The sequence below is a fragment of the Triticum urartu genome, unplaced genomic scaffold (genome assembly GCF_003073215.2).
Source record: "Triticum urartu cultivar G1812 unplaced genomic scaffold, Tu2.1 TuUngrouped_contig_5653, whole genome shotgun sequence".
In the NCBI taxonomy this organism is placed as follows: Eukaryota; Viridiplantae; Streptophyta; class Magnoliopsida; order Poales; family Poaceae; genus Triticum; species Triticum urartu.
In genome coordinates this window covers 1-17,719 of record NW_024116345.1, presented here as the reverse complement: position 1 = coordinate 17,719, position 17,719 = coordinate 1, and the positions used below count along the sequence as shown (strand labels likewise).

The following is a 17,719-nucleotide window of genomic DNA, read 5'->3' as shown; positions in this document are numbered from 1 at the left end:
CTGCTACACCTATGGAGCTTCATCTGCAGTTGCGTCCTACTGATGGCACTCCTCTTGAGGATCCCGCTCGCTATCGTCACATTGTCGGCAGTCTAGTGTACCTCACAGTGACCAGACCTGACATCGCACATGCAGTCCATATTCTCAGTCAATTTGTCTGTGCTCCCACCTCAGTTCATCATGGTCACCTATTCCGAGTCCTTAGGTATTTAAGGGGAACTACATCTCGCCGCTTGTTCTATGCTAATTCCAGTCAGCTCCAGCTTCATGCTTACTCTGATTCCACTTGGGCGAGTGATCCTATTGATCGTCGCTCGGTCACTGGCTATTGCATATTTCTTGGTACATCTCTCATTGCATGGAAATCAAAGAAGCAAACTGCCGTGTCTCGCTCCAGCGCCGAGGCAGAGCTTAGGGCTCTCTCTACTACTACAACAGAGATTGTATGGCTTCGCTGGCTATTTGATGAACTTTGTGTCTTTTTGTCAACACCCACCTCTTCTTTGTGACAACACTGCTGCTATTCAGATTGCTAATGATCCAGTCAAGCATGAGTTGACCAAACACATTGGTGTGGATGCCTTTTTCACTCGATCTCATTGTCAACAATCCACTGTCAAGCTACAATATGTCCCATCAGAGCTTCAAGTCGCAGATTTCTTCACCAAGGCACAAACTAGAGATCAGCATAGGTTTCACACTCTCAAACTTGGTGTATCAGATGCTCCTGACCCACCTTAAGTTTGAAGGGGGGTGTTAAGTATATATGTTGTGTTTGTCTTGTACAGGCCCAGGCCCATAGTCTAGAGTGAGGCCCAGGCCCATGTAACCTTGTATATATCTCTCTCCTCCTCAATACAGAAAACTGTTCAGTCATTCTCTCTTCCTCACGTTTTCTAACAGAATCCACAGTAGGGCGCGAGCTAACTGCTGAATCCATTTCAGGCCTCTGTCCCTAAAAGTATTGCAATGTCAATTGCCAAGGTTAATCAAACAAGTGTTCACTGAGTCTTATCAGAAAAATTGTGCATGGAATAGGAACCATACCACATAGTTAAACAATAATAACAAATAGCAGGTTTGGTCATTAAATGGGTAATCCTAATTCTAATTCTGACGTAAAAAGTTGTAGGTCATAGGAAAAAAATAACCAAAAGAAAACTAAGGGACAAAGTGGAAGCTGAGACTGAAACGGACTATAGCGTTGACATTTTAAGGGTAGAGTGACAACTAGTCAATCATGTACTAAGCTCCGCCTGGGTTTCTTACTCTCCCTTGTATTTTTGGGTCAAACTTTGTGACATACAACGTATTTTGTTTCTGTTAGTCAAATCTACGGTCAAAATTGGGCACAAAATACTAAGGGGGGAAATAAACCCGGACGGAGGTAGTACATGGGTACACGATGCGACAAAGTTTGCTGGACAACTAATTTAAAGTGACCTGTGTTTCACCCTGGATAAGTTATCTTGATGTCACTGTTTATTCAGTTCACCAAATATAATTAATCAATAATAAGGTTTGCTACAGCCATAGAAGTAAAAGATAAGTGAGATCCAAGGATAAGAGATCAAAAATGCAGATTGCTTGCACCAAAATATGTCAGCGTATTAGTGCATTAAGGTAAGTTAAAAAACATAACAAAATTAAGTCAACATACTTGTCGGGCATGGTTGCCAGCAGAAGATCCCATATCCCGTGCAAGACGTTGCAGGACACGAAGAAGCAGCACAATAAATGGATCAATGAAATTCTTTTGTACTTCTGCAAGTGCATTGAGGACGAACAGTGCAAAGCTTATTATAGAGTTAGCATTGCTAGCTTCGAGTGTTATCTGTGGAGTTGTCACAGCAGCAAGATGCTTCTGAATGAGATCTTGAACCCTTTGATACAACATTTTTATATCCTGCGGCGTCGTAGCTGCTTCAAGTGGAAAAGCGCTGAATACCATCTTTAGCAAGGAACAAAGGGACTTTCCAGCATCCAGCATTTTGTTATTGAAGCAAGGTTCCAGTATCTAAGCACAAGAGTTCACAGAACATATCAAAGATTAGAAACATCTGTGTAGACCCCCTCAAAAATAGGAATCTAAGGAAGACCTTGTCAAGAGAGGAGACATAATTCTGGAGTAACTTACTTGAGAAATATGATTGATGTTATTCCGAATGAAGAGGCGGGGTTGTTTTTCCAGGACTTTGTTCATAACATCAAGACCCTGTGCAAGCGCCGTTGCAGGGTCCTTTGACTGGGCGGGTGTCAGATTCCCAAGCAGCTTCTCGAGATAATTGAATTTAACATTGGCATTGGGCCAGACTTCCAAAGCTTGTGTCAGCAAATCAAGAGCTTGCTTGTACATTGAACTAGATTCTTTTTCCTTGGGTTCAATCACCAGTGACACCTATTCTCCAAATCAATGAATTTATATGAGTATCCACTACTTCAAACCAAATATAAAACGCGACGTGGACATGCTGATTGTTTAGGAGAGTGCTATATGACAAAAGAGCAATGAGCCAGCTAATCCACAGGTCCCCTTAAGGGGAGAAAGCACAGGTTATCAAGTTGTGATATACGCCGCAAGTATACAACACCACAAAACAAGAGGTATACCTTAGAAACATGCACGTATTTTGAAAGAAAAATATTAATTTAACGCACACAATCTACTGATGCAGTGTGTTATTTAAAACAAAAGGCGTAAAACTAAAAAAGATAATCACCCTTATAAGGAAAGTAATAATCATCTCTTCCATTGCAGCATTGGGTTTATATTCCTCATCCGGTTGCCCAGAAGATCCTGGTGTTTCAATATTAGGTATGGATGCCCCACCAGGTGACATCACAGGAAGAGGTTGTAAGCCTGGCTCAACCTTTACCCTCTTACTCAGATCATCAGCAAACATGGGAACATCTGAAGAGCGTTTTGGATCACCACCAATAACAGTAGGGCTAAGCATATCAACAATCTGATTCTGGCTCTCACTTTCCTGCACAACTTTCATTTCACTCTGCCTCTGTCTCTCCCACGCCACTACCAATCCAGCAAGTTCGATTGCAAGACGTCGGTTTTCAGCAGTTGTGTTGTATGGTAATCCAAGACGACTAAGAGAGTTAACCATCTGGGGAACAAAATGTGCTCTGCAACTATAGAACAGTTCTGCATGGCGAACAATTAGCTGGAATATGTGAATCATGTTGGGAATAGAATGGCCTTCCTCCACAAGGATTTTCTTCATGTATCTGATCCATATTGGCATGCGAGTATCCCCAGGAGGGAGTCTTCTAGGCAGAGCAGGCATAAGGATATCAAGAGCTTGCTTCACTAGCAACTTATTTTCTGGTTGGCATGTCCATAATAGAGCAATAAAAACCTGGGCAATATAACAGGTCAGACTGGCTTGCTGGATAAGCTGGTAACAATGCACAGTTGTTACAGGAGAAATTTATGTTAACCTACCTGTAGAATTATCTTTTCAGGGGCTTGATATGCCTCTAAGAAATGGCACACGTTCACAAAGGCCCACTGTTTGCTGGAATTGTCTTCACGTTAAAGATGGTTCCAGCCAAACTTTATGAGTTCCTTTCGATGGTGAACAAGGTCATTCTGAAGATACTTCAGAAGTAATGTGGCAAGCTGACGGAGTTCTATTCTTAAAGGCTCGTCATATTCAGCACTGACCTAGACACATGAAAAAAAATCCCATTACCCTCATGAAGAGAAAAAGACCAGGCATGTATTAAGGAGTGGACTACAGTTCACCTCTTCCGGAGGATCAAGAAGCTTGTAAACAATAATTTTAACTATAGAAGGATCAACAACTTCCCAACTTTGTCCGTTTTGGAAAGAATGAGCTAGCATTGGAGGAATGAGTATCTGCATAGCAACAACCAAATGATCTTGCCCATACTGTTTTAGTTGGAATATGTTCAGAAAGTGAGTCAGAATAGTTTTCTTCAAATTTGGAGCATATCCTTCAGCAACCTAAATGCAACATGTAAATGTGTAAGAAATGGTAAGCACTCAGAAAATACAAGCGAACAACTTGCACGAATTAGAAACAAGAAATGGGGTTACCTCTATGACATAAAATTCCTTCAGAAAGCTATAATCTATTCGGCTTCGGTACAAGAATATTGATAGCATATCAAAGAGTGCACTAACTTCAGTACGATCGTGCCTTAAGTAATTCAGGAAGCATTTTATGAGCCGTTTGCTTTCCATCACCTGGTCAGAAAGCAAATATATTAAAAAAAACAAGATCTGGATAGAATGTGGAAATCTGCAATATGATAAGGGATCAAAGTAACTCACAATATTTACCACAGCATTAATAAGTTGCAAAAGAGTAAATTTTGTCTTGCAACAGGAACTCAAGTACCAAACTTCAATTATGAGCAAGTATGTGCATAGGAGTGAATAAGCACTCAGTGCAAGAGGAAGTATGTGCATCGGAGTGAATAAGCTCAGTGCGCGGATTTTTGGCTCTGGGGAGCATATGCTCCCTAATGAACAGTAAAATCAAAATAAATAGTAAATAAATTTCAAAAATTCTGAAATTTTTTGTAGATGTTCATATTAGTGTAGCAAGTGTGCTTGACAATTTTCATGCCATATGGGATAGCAGTGCTTCGTCAGTGAAAAAAACAAAAAAACGTGTAACATTTGGCGTTCAACTTGTTTTTTCTTTCACAGGTCAAAATGCATAAGTTTTTCCCCTAGAAATTTGCACATACCATTTGGGTGCGACAATGAACACATCTTTTTTTTTCAAAAAAAAATGACATTTGTAAAATCCATTTTTGGCACGCAGGAGCATGTGCTCCCTAGAGCCAAAATGGATTTCCGCAGTGCAGCAGAGTATTCAGATAACGCAGAAACCAGAAAAAATATCCATGTGATAGTACTAATTGCTTAGGAAGTTAGGATTGTCAAACTGCGCCACTGGTAGGGTACTAAAGTAGCATTTCAGAAGGATCTGTGGAGCACAAAAATTGCCAGAAGTTTGAAGCGTTATTAAAACCTTTAGAGTCCGACAGATTTTTTTTTCCTTGTGCCATAAATTGATGTTGCAAAAAGAGAGGCCAAAACTGAAGTAACGAACATCTGAAAACAAAAAAAAATTCGAAAAAAGAGTCCAACTTGATAGCCAAATATGATCTGATACACAGAAAGATGACACAAGCAAAGCAAAGAATGCAGGAAATGAAATATAAGTAATGCACAAAACAGAAAATTAAGAAATGTTAAAACAGGAAAGGCAGCGGTCAAAATATCAAAGATGTTGTACATGACCAGTGTATAAAGGCATCAGGAGTAAGTGGAAAGAGAAAACACCTACCTGGGGTAAACTTAATTCCTGCTCATTCTGCAGGCGAGCAATTCTTGCAGGTGATTTCCAAGCAAGCAACAATGTGTTGAAGACATCCCTGTTGTCACGGAGCCACTCGGGCATCAATTTCACAAGGGTCAAGATAAGTTCTAATCCATTGAAATAACTATCTGAACCAATAACCATGTTTGATGAAGATTGGACAGTAAAACTATTGGTTGTGGCTCCAGCTCCTTCATCCTTTACCGAGGACAACAACTGATTACCAGGTCCCAAAGATGGTAGTTGAGCAGCACCTGCTTCAGTCTGAGAGTTAAACTGTGAAAAGGCACTAGCAAGTATCTTTTGAGGTGACTTCGCAAGTTCATCCCGTAATTCCCCAGTATCAGAGCAGATTATGTACATAAACCTGTATTTTCAAAAAGGAAGAATTAATCAATTTTTGGACGTGATAAATATAATTACCCCTATGTTAATCATAGGAGCAAGAGGTGCATTTCAAAGATGATAAAGCCACAGGACCAAAGGCTGTTCACATATGTATATCTCCCAATATAACTTTGAAGGGGAAAATAAGATGTCAGCAGATAACGACAATCTAATGGAAGAATGATTCTGGGGATGCTATTTTTTACCAACCTATTATTTCAATCACCTGGTCGGTGTCTAATTTCAGAGATATGTTGCAAAAAATGTGCATTGCACTTGCAGAATGCCTAAAGTAATTCCCTCTGCATTATGAAGGTACAGTGGTAAAGTACAGTTTTGAAAACACATGTAAAAATGAATCCATAATAACCCAAAAAATCGCTTCTGGATTAAGCCAGCTAAAAGTCTTTTAAGTTAATTATAATCTACCCAAGTTTGGTAGAGTAGTACTCCCTCCGTCCCATAATGTAAGACGGAAGACGCTTTTTGACTCTAGTGTAGTGTCAAAAAACATCTTATATTATGGGACGGAGGGAGTAGCATATAACCACAAACTGCATGCAGTACTAAACTGTGCTTTTGAAGCTTCCCATTATTGCACAAAGTAGTACTATTCATACATCATCGATAAACGCATGATCTGGTAAAGTGTCTACCTTCTGAAATACTTCTGATGACTTAACCAAGCAAGAAAATAGTCCACAGCCTCCACAGCATAGCGGTTCAAAAACTTGGAGAGTGGAGCACGGTAAGGGCTGTTGATTTCACTATAAAATTGGTCTTCAGGAAGTGCACTCTCCAAATCTATTACCAAGGTGACAAGGTCATCCAAGAACTTGCTCGCCGCCGCGGGGAGAAGGTGAAAAAGCTCAATCATAGCTGCCCAAGCAAAGAAAAAACATTACGTAAGACCATATACAACTACCAAGCAAAAGAAAGTTAGAAATGAGGATAACATGATTTTGCCAGACAATACAAGGATGGCTTCACATTGGATCACTATTTTTAAATGAATCATATATTTCCCAATGAAGATTATAATCATCTATATCTAAGTAGGTTCATGTAAAATATGTTACAACTAACAAAGTTAGTGAAGTCTTGGTTTATAAATGTAGAGTGGCATGTAATCCCTTCCCACACACAATATCCTATTTGAGAGAAATAGAATACATGATGAATAGCAAAATATGTCACCTGCAGCTATTTTTGGTTCATCTCCAGTTTTCCAAGATTTTTGACTCTGGGCAAGCTTCTCTGGCTCCAGCCATTTTTTCAAGTGATCCAATAACTTTGCACCCAAAGTTACATTGAACCAATTTGACAGTAATTCAAGCAGACGGGCCAATCCTTGGAGTAACGGCATGGTGAGACTCCTTGTCTGTGCTAAGTTAACTAAGATGGGCCTTAAGCTACTCTGTAAAAGATCTTTTGGCATCCTCTGTTGCTGAACAACCTGTAAATGCAATTACAAGTGAGAACATAACACACGGAAAACATTTTTTTATGTTGAAATAGTTATTAGTAAAGCAGAGATTAACAAACAAAAGGGTAGCAATTAGCAAATATTCTAATTTACATCGCAAAGTGTCAATATAACAGAACATAAGTGCAGATAAACATTACCTGACGAAGTGCCCCTTCCCCAGACCCTGCACAAGCGGGAGCTACATGCACTGGGGCTGCCCTTTTAACATAACACATGGAAAACATTTTTTTATGTTGAAATAGTTATTAGTAAAGCAGAGATTAACAAACAAAAGGGTAACAATTAGCAAATATTCTAATTTCCATCGCAAAGTGTCAATATAACAAAACATAAGTGCAGATAAACATTACCTGACGAAGTCCCTCCTTGGCAACATTGACAATTTCTGTTGTCCTACATGTCAGAGACTTGAAAAACATTGAGATAATCTTTGCCCGCAATTCACTGTGAATTGGAGCTTTCAGATCTCCCCAAGCCATCGCAGTACAGAGCAGTTCAATGCATGCAGTTCTTAGTTTATTCCATGTCATGACTATTTTGGCATTCATCAGCTTGGTGACCCATACTGTTTCATCAGCCTCCGCAATTTGCAGTGCTTCTTGCAAAAAATTGACGAGCTCAGGCGACAACTTCAGAAGAGGTGGTCTTAGTGCTAGACAGAAGTTCAGGGCTGTAACAGTACCCACCTGTGACAAAAAGAAAAGAAAAGAAATCTATCAACTGATATTGTCAATGTTTAGTCTGGGTGAGTAAAAGATTAGGAATCCAAGGAAACCTGTTGCTCAACGTTCTTCGAACGCAGAGGTCGTGAAATCAGAGGCTGAAGCAATGGTAGATACAAAGGCTCAAGCAATTCAGAGACTTCACTGCCAGTCCTACTTGCAAGCAGTGATAAGCATGCCTGCACATTCTTTCTCACAACAATTGAAGCATTGGGGTTAAACAGCTCGAAAGCAAGAAACTCAACAACTCCCTGGAAACTTTGTCTGCGGGGTTCACTGTTTGCTTCATCTGCGTTGTTTACTACCCGTAACACTTGTGTTAGGACATGGTTTGTCTCCTCCTGCTCTTTGTTTGCATGCACTGGAAGCCTCTTAAGAACATATATAAGTCCACGCACATCTTTGTACATATCTAGCTGATACTCCCTCCGTTCCATAATGTAAGACGCTTTTTGACTCTAGTGTAGTGTCAAAAAACATCTTATATTATGGGACGGAGGGAGTAGCATATAACCACAAACTGCATGCAGTACTAAACTGTGCTTTTGAAGCTTCCCATTATTGCACAAAGTAGTACTATTCATACATCATCGATAAACGCATGATCTGGTAAAGTGTCTACCTTCTGAAATACTTCTGATGACTTAACCAAGCAAGAAAATAGTCCACAGCCTCCACAGCATAGCGGTTCAAAAACTTGGAGAGTGGAGCACGGTAAGGGCTGTTGATTTCACTATAAAATTGGTCTTCAGGAAGTGCACTCTCCAAATCTATTACCAAGGTGACAAGGTCATCCAAGAACTTGCTCGCCGCCGCGGGGAGAAGGTGAAAAAGCTCAATCATAGCTGCCCAAGCAAAGAAAAAACATTACGTAAGACCATATACAACTACCAAGCAAAAGAAAGTTAGAAATGAGGACAACATGATTTTGCCAGACAATACAAGGATAGCTTCACATTAGATCACTATTTTTAAATGATTCAGATATTTCCTAATGAAGATTATAATCATCTATATCTAAGTAGGTTCATGTAAAATATGTTACAACTAACAAAGTTAGTGAAGTCTTGGTTTATAAATGTAGAGTGGCATGTAATCCCTTCCCACACACAATATCCTATTTGAGATAAATAGAATACATGATGAATAGCAAAATATGTCACCTGCAGCTATTTTTGGTTCATCTCCAGTTTTCCAAGATTTTTGACTCTGGGCAAGCTTCTCTGGCTCCAGCCATTTTTTCAAGTGATCCAATAACTTTGCACCCAAAGTTACATTGAACCAATTAGACAGTAATTCAAGCAGACGGGCCAATCCTTGGAGTAACGGCATGGTGAGACTCCTTGTCTGTGCTAAGTTAACTAAGATGGGCCTTAAGCTACTCTGTAAAAGATCTTTTGGCATCCTCTGTTGCTGAACAACCTGTAAATGCAATTACAAGTGAGAACATAACACACGGAAAACATTTTTTTATGTGTAGTGAAAGGCTGCGTACAATAGACCCAAAGTGGTCGGACCCTTCCCCAGACCCTGCACAAGCGGGAGCTACATGCACTGGGGCTGCCCTTTTAACATAACACATGGAAAACATTTTTTTATGTTGAAATAGTTATTAGTAAAGCAGAGATTAACAAACAAAAGGGTAACAATTAGCAAATATTCTAATTTCCATCGCAAAGTGTCAATATAACAAAACATAAGTGCAGATAAACATTACCTGACGAAGTCCCTCCTTGGCAACATTGACAATTTCTGTTGTCCTACATGTCAGAGACTTGAAAAACATTGAGATAATCTTTGCCCGCAATTCACTGTGAATTGGAGCTTTCAGATCTCCCCAAGCCATCGCAGTACAGAGCAGTTCAATGCATGCAGTTCTTAGTTTATTCCATGTCATGACTATTTTGGCATTCATCAGCTTGGTGACCCATACTGTTTCATCAGCCTCCGCAATTTGCAGTGCTTCTTGCAAAAAATTGACGAGCTCAGATGACAACTTCAGAAGAGGTGGTCTTAGTGCTAGACAGAAGTTCAGGGCTGTAACAGTACCCACCTGTGACAAAAAGAAAAGAAAAGAAATCTATCAACTGATATTGTCAAAGTTTAGTCTGGGTGAGTAAAAGGTTAGGAATCCAAGGAAACCTGTTGCTCAACGTTCTTTGAACGCAGAGGTCGTGAAATCAGAGGCTGAAGCAATGGTAGATACAAAGGCTCAAGCAATTCAGAGACTTCACTGCCAGTCCTACTTGCAAGCAGTGATAAGCATGCCTGCACATTCTTTCTCACAACAATTGAAGCATTGGGGTTAAACAGCTCGAAAGCAAGAAACTCAACAACTCCCTGGAAACTTTGTCTGCGGGGTTCACTGTTTGCTTCATCTGCGTTGTTTACTACCCGTAACACTTGTGTTAGGACATGGTTTGTCTCCTCCTGCTCTTTGTTTGCATGCACTGGAAGCCTCTTAAGAACATATATAAGTCCACGCACAACTCTGACCTGAAAGATACATAGGGTTTCCACAGACACTTTACCAACCAATGCTTCAAGGCCTATTATACACCACCCATCTGAGCTTGCCACGTGCTACCATAACAACAGTGCAATAAACGGGGCAATAGTTCCTCAAACACGGCAACCCGCACACTCGGGGGAGGAGAATATACTGGATTCAAAGATGGACTAGAAACGAGCATAGGAGTGCTTGGGCCTCCTCTTAGCACACCAGTGTGTTTCATCCGTGCGAGAAAGATTAGTGTCTCAGCAAAAGTATTCAAAGCAGATAGAGCAGCTTTTGCATGTTGACGGTTTTCACTAGATAGAACTTCAACTAATGCATCCAAAAATATTAAAGGGTCCAACTCCCGGAGATTAGATGATGTGGTGCTTCTTGGTCTAGACCCCATGGTGATGCTAGATGACAGGGACGAACCAATAGGCTGCCCAAATCCAGATTGATTGGAGGATGACGAATCAACATGGAAAAGTATAGCAAAATGCCGGCATATATCAACAACAAAGTCATCCTTCTCATCTTGAAGACTGGTATCAGCTTTAGCGGCGATGATAGCTACAAGCAAAACCTTGAAAACAGATTTTTCTGCCAATAATTGTGTCTTTGTCTTGACACCTAAATCTCCCTAAATACAGATAAAATAAAGGGAAGCATCAGTACGAAACAATAAGATTGCTAGAACACAGGCCAAGAAAAAAACTATGGTTCCAAGTCCAGAATCAATTACCACTAATCTATGAAATCATTTTGCTTTGGACATGGATCACTAAAACTTAAGGGCTAACTGATCAACAGATCTGCAAATAAGAATCTAAAAGATCTATATGCATAGAATTGCAAGTGTGACGACACCTGATTAAACACCTAGTTGCAGTTAGCTACAATCAGAAGTGCAGATATTGCATGCAACCCAAAAATCACGTGTGCCAACTTGGCAATGATAAAGGCCCAGTATAATCCAAAGACTGAAGATGGTTAGTTTAGTAGAAATTACTAATTCAAAATGATAATTATTAATAGTGGCTTTTAGTTTAGTAGTCCCTCCTTCCCATATTAATTGTCGCTCAAACGGATGTATCTAGCATTGAAATACGTCTAGATACAACCATTTGAGGGACAATTAATATGGGATGGAGGGAGTAGTACCACATTGGCTTTCATTTACAAAGAGGTTACCAGGTAAATAAAAGCCAACTGTTAGTTCCACAAACAAACAATCATCTGCAAAGATATATCAAGTAACTCCAAATGAACACCAAGTCAAAATAAACCTGACTATACATTTTAGCAACTTTGGTAACAGGTAACCATGGGGAATGTAGAAATAAGGATATCATATTCCATAAGAGAAAAAAGATCTGATTAAACAACACTTCAACCCATTCTCTTTAACTTGTGCTCGATACTGATCCAGTCCTTAATATAATGAATTGAGGGTATCATTTATGACACGTGTCACAACAATATTGGCATATGGTAGATCCAAATACTTGTGTGCATCTTAGGGTCAGAATTTTAAGATGTAGACTCATGCATTCTAAAGGACATCAAAAGGAGAAAGGGGGGAGTACATAATAATATTTAATGCTAGTGCTCAATAGTATACACAGGATGTCTTGAGGGGAGTCTTAAATAGTATACCAACCTTCATATCTGAAGCATCGTTGCGACGCCTTGAGGGATCTAATGAAGAAATGAGCAGATGCCCAAGAACGCCAGAGCTCACACCCTCCGCAGGTACATTTTCCCTCAAATTTACCAAAGAGCCTGTTTCCTGTAGAAAGCTTCCATACCATTACCTTGCATAACAGCACCAACAGCAAAATGTATGCATCTGTCCAGAGGAACTAAAAATGGTGTTGCAGGCTCAAAAGTCAGAACTAAACGAAGTCCATGTTCCGGATTTTCTTTGCATTCAAGTGCTAGGGGCTCCTTCAGAATTCGCCTGTTTCGACCACCTAGCTTACCTAAAAGTTCCAAGGACTTTGTACCCCATTTGTAGGGAAGGGGCCTTAAGTGAGACCATAAAGCAAGAATGACCTCAGACATTAAACTGGCCATGCTAGGTTCCAGAAAATCAGGATTTAGGCTATCAATCCAAAATTCAAGCGTACAAAGAGCTAAGCTCACAAGATCATCATTCCCTTTCAGAGAAAGAACAAGAGGTTTCATCAAACGAGGAATGTGAGGTAGCAACGAACTCAAACGGGCAGGTAATATCAGGCAAAGCTCCAGAATCAAGTCCCGCATATCTGCAGTTGTTGGCCCGTCAAGCATCGAGAGTAACAAATTGAGGCAAGGTTGAAGAGATGGAATAAGATCACGCATCAACGAATCAAATTTAGCACTGTTCAATGCACGGAACATGCTACGGAGAAGGTGCATGTAACCAAGAGGTTTCTCAACTTCAGTGGCACTCTTCATGCAAACTTCCATTAGTACTGGCACATGTGGCTGAAGAGTGCGTTCGCAGCTTTCTGGAGCCTTTGCGGCAGCAATAAACAAGAAGCGGAAGAGTTGCAAGACAAGCTTTGCTGCAGGTGAATCTGGTTGTTTCAGAGCATCAAGCTTCGAGCTAACAAGGAAATTAGTCAATACATCTGTGAAGGGCCGAAGAACCTTTGGAGCTTGCAGAAGGGAAGAAAATATGTGTAAAAGCTGGTTGTTGGTTATCATGCAATCAAAGAGGTCCGGCATGCAGAAGGAAAACATATCCATGATATCACGAGCTTCCATTATAGCTAGCATTTGTGAAAAACATTGTAGTATGTCCCTCTCCTCATCTTTCTCCTTAAATAGAGCTAAACAGTGAACACCAGATTTTAGAACACCTGAAGTCTTCCGCACCTAGAATAGATGGTCAAGATTTATTACAAAAACTCGAATCAAACCAAGAGGAGAAAAGGCTCGGACAGAGTGATGTACCTCATCCTCCCGCAGTCCCCTGAAGGGTTGAACAGAGAAATTAGCAGATTACTGATTCTGTTGCTGCACAACACATGATAGGATATAAGAACTCAAGGACTAGAGCACAAAGAAAGTGACAAGCGGACAAATTTACTACTCCCTCCGTCCCAAAATGTAAGACCATTTTTGACACTTCTTACATTTTGGGACGGAGGGAGTATTTAGCAATTCAGAGAGTCCATAATACCTGTGGGTGTGGCCAATGAGCATGGGTTATACTCCAAATTATTGTCTTCATTCCTGGTGTGTTCAATATGAAAATTCATAGTTCAGACGTGTAGCCACAAGATGCATGTCATCGCTTAAAAACTTTGAATGGTGTGAATACTGTATATCAAAATGCATACCCATTACGAGTGTCCTTACCAGACTTTTGTAATCATTAACCTCCTTCGTATATTCCAAGGGTGGTTGCAAATTCAACACAGTCTGCAATAGATGTCAAAATGGTTTAATAAACAACAACAAAAAAGCAGCAGCTCTATCAGATTTAGGCATGGATCCCTAATTATGTTTAATGGTGCTTGGTTTATCAGATTCAGCTGCATCACATAAAACACACCTGCAATGGGACTTCGAGCTTCATTCTCAAATTTGGACGTTCCTTCCCTTCCTCAACTTCTTCAAGCAACTACAGAGAACAAGAGAAAGGTAACATAATATAAAACACTAAATGGAAATGACGCAGTAATAATGGGTGCTTGAAAGCCAATTTATGTACTATGCTCAAAAGTAAATCATGAGATACGCATATTAGTAAGCACAACATGAATCTACCATTACATTTTCAGTTCTCATGTATAAAGAAGCTGAAATTGAAGTAAATGATAGCTACCTTTCATTGTTGTTCATAATAGAAATCTTAAGAACTGATATGTTCTGTTGCAGGACAAGATGGAAATATGTAAAACATGTAGATACAAAAGAGACAGGGCACCCAGCCAATCACACAAAGCTACATGACACTTAAAAGGAACCTTATCTTCTTAGCCAGAGTGAGCAGAGCCCTTAGGTCAACCCTACAGTTGATGATTGGGCCTTAACAATTAGGAGTACTAACAACATTATTCCCCATGCTTTTCCTACCTCATCACCTGCTTTTGTGGATATTTAACAGGGAAAGTAAAGCATGCCGCCAAACAGAAACTTATCATGTGGATAGGCAATGACGGCAGGGAGAATATATCATGCCGGTAACTAGCAGGGGAAGGCATAAGGATAGTTGGGGGAGATCTTATGATAGCTACTTTACTGCAACACACCAAGGCCTGCACTTTGGCCTTGGAAATTCCGAATGGATAGTAGATTTCTGCTAGAATAAGACTGAAACACTGATAATATGAATCTTCTGTTGTGTATATAGTTGTATACTTATACAACCGCCGTCCCATATTTCAGTGCTAGATACATTCGTTTGAGCGACAGTTGATATGGGATGGAACAAAAATTGCATACCAAAAAATTAGAGGGACCAAGACTACCAACGCAATCCTACACACATTTGCATTAGAAATTCACACAGCTAACTCGTACTCCATTCCATACAGACCCTGCAGGGATTCAGCCGAGCAGAACTGCCACATTGTTTTGGAACATAGAAGCATTAGAAAATATTGCCTATGTTTTATAGCTGTGTACCGTACTTCTGCAGTTTGAATTATTGCAATATCTAACCAATGTGGCCATGTGTGTATAATGTGCCAATGGATTGAAGAAAGATTCTGAAGTTTCCATATACCTGAGGAATCGTGCGCTTCAGTGTCCTAAATTTCCCAACAAATACATCCAATATGCGCCCCTGGTAATTGGCCAATCAGGAGTATTTGTTAGAGAAAAAGTAATCTTTCATGTGTACATTATGAACAAACAATTCTTACCAACAATACTCGTGCTACATCCATGCTTTGCTGGTCAACACCTTTTTCATATATGGGCTCAACCTAGAGTGGTACCAGAAAAATTAGCGGTTTACAAACGCTATTTTCACTAAAACTACTGTTTAGCTTTATGGTTATGCATGAATATTGAATTACAGAAGGAAAAACTCAACAACAAAAGTAATGTACAAATCACTAGAATTATCTCGGCACTCTGGAAAATCACGGCGACCCCAGGGCACCAGGACAACTAAGTGTATAGGGTCATCTTCGGCGAGAGTTAGACAGTGCAAATACAAACAATAAATGATACCAAGTACTTTATTTAATAAATATACCATTTTGGTAGGAAGTTAGGAGACATAGCATCCAAGGTTACCTAATGTAAAACGTAAGGTACATAATATAGGATAAGCATATTTGGAGAAGAGAAGAGAAAAGAAAAAGGAATGGGAAAAGCAATAACACAAAAATGTAGCAGGAGTGATTGCTTGGACCATCTGGCGATGTTAGGGATAGCTCTTGATTTTTTACGTATGCATTTTCCCTCCCAGCAGGTCACCGCCGCAGAACACAGAACCATAGGTAGAGAGGAGACTCGATGATAGAGATGATCGTTGGCAGGCAACCATCGTATCCTGACATCATCATCATCATAGGCCAGCAAAGCCATGATCGAGATCGAGATCGAGATCGAGCTCAAGTTAAAGGTCTATGTTCAAGGATTTTTTTTAAAGATCTGCTATCGTGGAACGGATGTGACGGTGGCAGTGACTTCACTCGCTTCCTCCCCTATCCCCCTCTTATCCCCTCCTTTCCACTCCTTCCAAACACCCACCTAAGTCCAGCTGGCCTGATTAAGCCCACTGACGCCTGCCTCCAGCAGCCAATATGGATTTGAAATCCTTGGTAAATGCCATTTTTTGTACTAAAGAAAGGAAGAATAGTAAGCATACCAGATTAAGCATTAGGCGGGCAGACGTCGTATGAATTACGAGAGTTAACGAAGAATCATGCATATTCCGAGAGAACAAATAGATGATCCGTGACAACTGCACAAAAGTGAAGTTACTGCTTTAGTATAAACATCCCCAAAACTCGGTCATGAATATAGTAGAACAAAGCAAAAGTCTGCTCTGGTAGATACTTGCATAATCTTTGCTGAATAAGGAAAATTACAGTATCTGTGTTACAGCTAGCAAAAGAAACATCTGACAAAGCACCTAATCAATCAAACAACTAGCTGCCTAAGCCTTTATATTGATGGTGTTTACAATGAGCAAATAAGATAGTAGTTCTCCCTCTAAAATCTATGGAACTGCAGAAATCATGGGTGTGTTTGATTTTAAGCCCAAGTCTACCAAACCAAATTCTACCTGGCCAAAATTTTGGCCATGGTTTCTCATGCCCATGATTTGGCCAATGTCGGCAAAAAAAATAAACTAAAATAGGCAAAGGAGCAAGGCATGTCAAAATATTGGTAAGCATCCAAATAATGACCAAAAATTAGGCCATACCCAAAAAGTAGGTAACGCATGTTTTGGACATAAGCCGGACATACCCTCTGACTGAGCAGTGCCAAATTTGTGATCTTGTGAAATAAAATAAATATTTTAACATAACAAGATTGACGTGCTAGAGTTAAAGAATAAGATCAACCAGCGGAAGGGAAAGGTCTCCTCGAACATAATGCACCAACTCTGCAAGAAGGGTATAAGCAAGCGGCCTTAATGTCTCGATACAAACTCGCCCTGTGCCAACCAAAACCCTGGAAGACAAGCAATCAAGAGTTAAAACTTGTCTGAAACTAAGAATAAAGCATGACACGCAAAAAAGCAAGCAATCAAGTGCTCCAATGTCCATAACAGGGCATATATGGCATAAGATCACCATGTACCCAGTTGAGTTATAACACAGCAACCATAAGAAAAGAAGGATAAGGTCAGCGTAACACGTAGTGCCTCATTGACAGCTCAGTGGATATGGTATTGCTCTGCTTACAGTTTTACAGCGATTGTCTACAAACTAAAATTGAGGAGTTCAAACCAATCCAAATCAAGGAGAGGGATGATTTTTTATAGGGCCATTTGCATTTCTGTCCCTAACTCGAACCACCTAATCAGATATACCCCTAATTCCAAAGCCTGCTCAAAAATGCCCCTCCGCCGTGATGTGCCCTTATAGAAATGCCCCTCCGAGCCGTTTCCGTCCAGTCAAGGTTGTTTGACCGCTAACGTGCCATTTCTTTGACATTTTTGCCCCTCCTGCCGTACATCTGGGCCCAACTAACCGGTTCACTCTCTCTCCCCTCTTTCTTCTTCCTCGCGACGACAGGGGCATTTTTGAGCACGTACTGGATCGGGCGTTTCCACGGTCGGAGAGAGAGGGGCAGG

General features: G+C 40.3%; 1 pseudogene; it reads right to left on the bottom strand.

Annotated features, from left to right (window-relative positions):
* Positions 1-502: 502 nt before the first annotated feature.
* Positions 503-17,094, bottom strand: LOC125529513 (annotated as a pseudogene).
* Between the last annotated feature and the right edge of the window lie 625 nt (positions 17,095-17,719).